Genomic DNA, 4,014 nt, shown 5'->3' on the forward strand with positions numbered 1-4,014 from the left:
AAATTTAACAAAGTGTCCTGTATCTATTTGTCCTATTTGGCAAACCTTGTCTTGGTGTCATGACTAAACAAAGATTCCTCAAGAAGAAGTAATGAAATTGGAGTCATATGTCAAATTTATATTAGAAGAGGAAATTAGTAGCACTGATGAGAATCAAATCAATAACTCAATCCCATTAACAATAGCTGCAAAAAAAAAAGAAAAACCCTAGGAATATACTTTATCATTAAGTGAAAGATCTCTACAAGGAGAACTACAAAACACTGATGAAAGAAATCATAGATGACTCTACTGGCGGGATTTGACAGTATGATGTCTCACAGAAAGTTCTCTGTTCCCAGACATGGGTCCCTCGGCTTCCTGCCTTGGAAGTGCAGCAGCAGGCACCATGGGAAGGTGAACTGCTTCCTTAAGATGACCCTTCCAAGTCGGTCCACCTCACAGCCTTCCTGGGATACAAGGCTGGCATGACCTGCATCATGTGGGAAGTCGACAGGCCAGAATCCAAGGTGAACAAGATGGAGGTGGTAGAGGCTGTGTCCATTGTGGAGACATCATCCATGGTGGTTGTGGGCAATGTGGGTGACAGGGAAACCCCTTGAGGCTTCCGGAACTTCAAGACCATTTTTGCTGAGCACATCAGTAATGAGTGCAAAGGGCTATAAGGACTGGCATAAATCTAAGAAGAAGGCCTTTCTCAAGTACTGCAAGAAATGGCAGTATGAGGATGGCAAGAAGCAGCTGGAGAAGGACTTCAGCAGCATGAAGAAGTACTGCCAAGTCATCCACGTCATTGCCCACACCCAGAGGCACCCACTTCCTCTGTGCCAGAAGGCCCACCTGATGGAGATCCAAGTGAACCGAGGCACCATGGCCAAGAAGCTGGACTGAGCCCGAGAGAGGCTCGAGCAGCAGGTACCTGTGAACCAAGTGTTTGGACAGGATGAGATAATCGACATCATTGGGGTGACCACAGGCAAAGGTTACAAAGGAGTCACCAGTCATTGGCACAGCAAGAGGCTGCCCCTTACGACCCCCTGAGGCCTGTGCAAGGTGATCTGCATTAGAGCATGGCATCATGCTCATGCAGCCTTCCCTGTGGCATGCACTGGACAGAAAGGCTACCATCACTGCACTGAGATCAACAAGAAGATCTATAAAATTGGCCAGGGCTACCTTATCAATGACATCAAACTGATCAAGGACATGGTCTCCACTGACTATGACCTGTCTGACAAAAGCATCAACCCCCTGGGTGGCTTTGTCCACTATGGTGAAGCGACCAATAACTTTTGTCATGCTGAAAGGCTGTTTGGTGGGAACCAAGAAGTGAGTGCTCACCCTCCACAAGTCCTTGCTGGTGCAGACCAAACAGCGGGCCCTGGAGAAGACTGACCTTAAGTTCATTGACACCACCTTCGAGTTTGGCCATGGGCAGTTCCAGATCAAAGAGGAGAAGAAAGTATTCATGGGACCACTCAAGAAAAACCAAATTGCAAAGGAAGAAGCTTATTTAGTGCCAGGAACAGATTTTGCAGCTGGTGGGGTCTCAATAAAAGTTATTTTCCACCGGCAAAAAAAAAAGAAATCATAGATGACACAAACAAATAGAAAAACATCCACTGCTCATGGACTGCAAGAATCAATATTGGGAAAATGACCATACTATGCTAAACAATGTACAGACTTAATGCAATTCTTATGTAAATGCCAACATCATTGTTCAGAGAATTAGAAAAAACAATCCTAAAATTTATATGAATCCAAAAAAGGAGCCTGAATTGCCAAACTAATTCTAAGCAAAAAGAACAAATCTAGAAGCATCACATTACCCAACTTCAAATCATACTACAAGGATATAGTAACCAAAATAGCATGGTACTGTGATAAATGTAGACCCATAGACCAACAGAATAGAATAGAGAACCTAGATATAAAACCAAATACCTACAACCAGCTTGTCCTTGATAAAGTAGACAAAAATATACACTGCAGAATGGACACTTGATTCAGTGTCCTTGGGTAGTCATGAATAGGAGAATAAAACTGGATTCTGACCTCTCAGCACATAAAAAAATTAACTCAAGATAGATTAAAGACTTAAATCTAATACCTGAAACCATAAAAATTCCCAAAGTAAACCTAGTAAAAACTCTTCTGGACATTTGCCTAGGCAACGAATTTATGAGTAAGACCTCAAAAGCAAATGCAACAAAACAAAATTAAATAAACGATACCCAATTAAACTGGAAGCTTCTGCACAGCAAAAGAAGTGACCAACAGGGTAAATGGGCAACCTACAGAATGGGAGAAAATATTTGTAAACTGTGCATCTGACCAATGACTAATATGCAGATATGCAGAATCTATAAGGAACTCAAACAAATCAGTAAGAAAGAAAACCCCAAATAACCCCATTAAAAAGTGGGCAAACAACATGAACAGAAATTTCTCTAAGAAGATATGCAAATTGCCAACAGGTGTATTAAAAAAATACTCAATATCACTAATCATCAGGGAAATGCAAATTAAAACCACAATGAGATACCATCTTACTCTTGCAAAAATGGCCATTATTAGAAAGTCAAAAAACAACACATGTTGGCATGGATGTAGTATAAAGGGGACATATGTGCAGTGCTAATGGAAATGTAAAGTAGTATTTACAACCTCTGTGGAAAACAGGATGGTGATTTCTCAAAGAACTAAAAAGAGACCCGTCATTCAATCCAGCAATCCCACTACTGGTTATCTACCCGAAGGAAAATAAGTCATTGTATAAAAAAGACACCTGCACATGTGTACTTATTGCAGCACAATTTACAATTGCAAAGGTATAGAATCAACCTAATGCCCATCAAGAAAATGTTCCACACACACCATGGAAGACTACTCAGCCATTACAAAGAATGCAATCATCTCTTTTGCAGCAACTTGGATGGAACTGGAGGCCATTATCCTATGTGATGTAACTCAGGAACAGAAAACCAAATATGGCATTTTCTCACTTTTAAGTAGGAGCTAAGTTATGGGTATGCAAAGGCATAGAGAGTGGTAATATGAACATTGGAGACTGAGAAGTTGGGAGGGTAGAAGGAGGGAAAGGAATAGAAAACTACTTTTACAATGTACACTACTAGGCTGACAGGTGCCCTAAAATCCCAGACTTCATCACTATATAATTCATCCATGTAACTAGAAACCAGTTATACCCCAAAAGCTACTGAAATAAAACAATATATGTAAACTAAAATAAATTTAAAACTTCTCTATGAAAGACACCACCAAGAGGATGAGCAGACATGCCACAGACTATGAGAAAATGTTTGCAAAATACATATCTAATAAAAGACTATTATCTAAAATGTACAGTTAACTCTTATAACTTACAAATAAGAAAGTAAAAAATCAGATTTAAAAATCATCAAATAATTATCCTAATCAAATTGATGCAGGAACAGAAAACCAAATACTACATGTTCTCACTTATAAGTGAGAGCTAAACACTGGGTACTCATGGACATAAAAGTGTCAACACTGGACTGGACTATACACTAGACACTAGACTGACTATTGGAGAAACAAGTAAAGAAAGTGAGGGGCATGAGGACTGAAAAACTAACTCTTGGGTACTATTCTCACTACCTGGGTGACATGATCATTTGTATCCCAAACCTCAGCATCATTCAACATACCCATGTAACAAACCTGCACATGTACACCCTGAATTTAAAACAAAAGCTGAAATTATTTTACACATTTTAAACCCTGTGTTTTGTGGCCGGGCGCGGTGGCTCAAGCCTGTAATCCCAGCACTTTGGGAGGCCGAGATGGGCGGATCACGAGGTCAGGAGATCGAGACCATCCTGGCTAACACGGTGAAACCCCGTCTCTACTAAGAAATACAAAAAATAGCCGGGCGAGGTGGCGGGCGCCTGTAGTCCCAGCTACTCGGGAGGCTGAGGCCGGAGAATGGCGTGAACCCGCCCAGGCTGGAGTGCAGTGGCCGGATCT

The 4,014-nt window shown here is 41.1% G+C and overlaps 1 pseudogene; it reads left to right on the forward strand.

The window, feature by feature from the left end:
- Nucleotides 1–221: 221 nt before the first annotated feature.
- LOC110742175 lies at nucleotides 222–3,685 on the forward strand (annotated as a pseudogene).
- Nucleotides 3,686–4,014: the final 329 nt, after the last annotated feature.

The sequence above is a fragment of the Papio anubis genome, unplaced genomic scaffold (assembly GCF_008728515.1).
Source record: "Papio anubis isolate 15944 unplaced genomic scaffold, Panubis1.0 scaffold412, whole genome shotgun sequence".
NCBI lineage: Eukaryota > Metazoa > Chordata > Mammalia > Primates > Cercopithecidae > Papio > Papio anubis.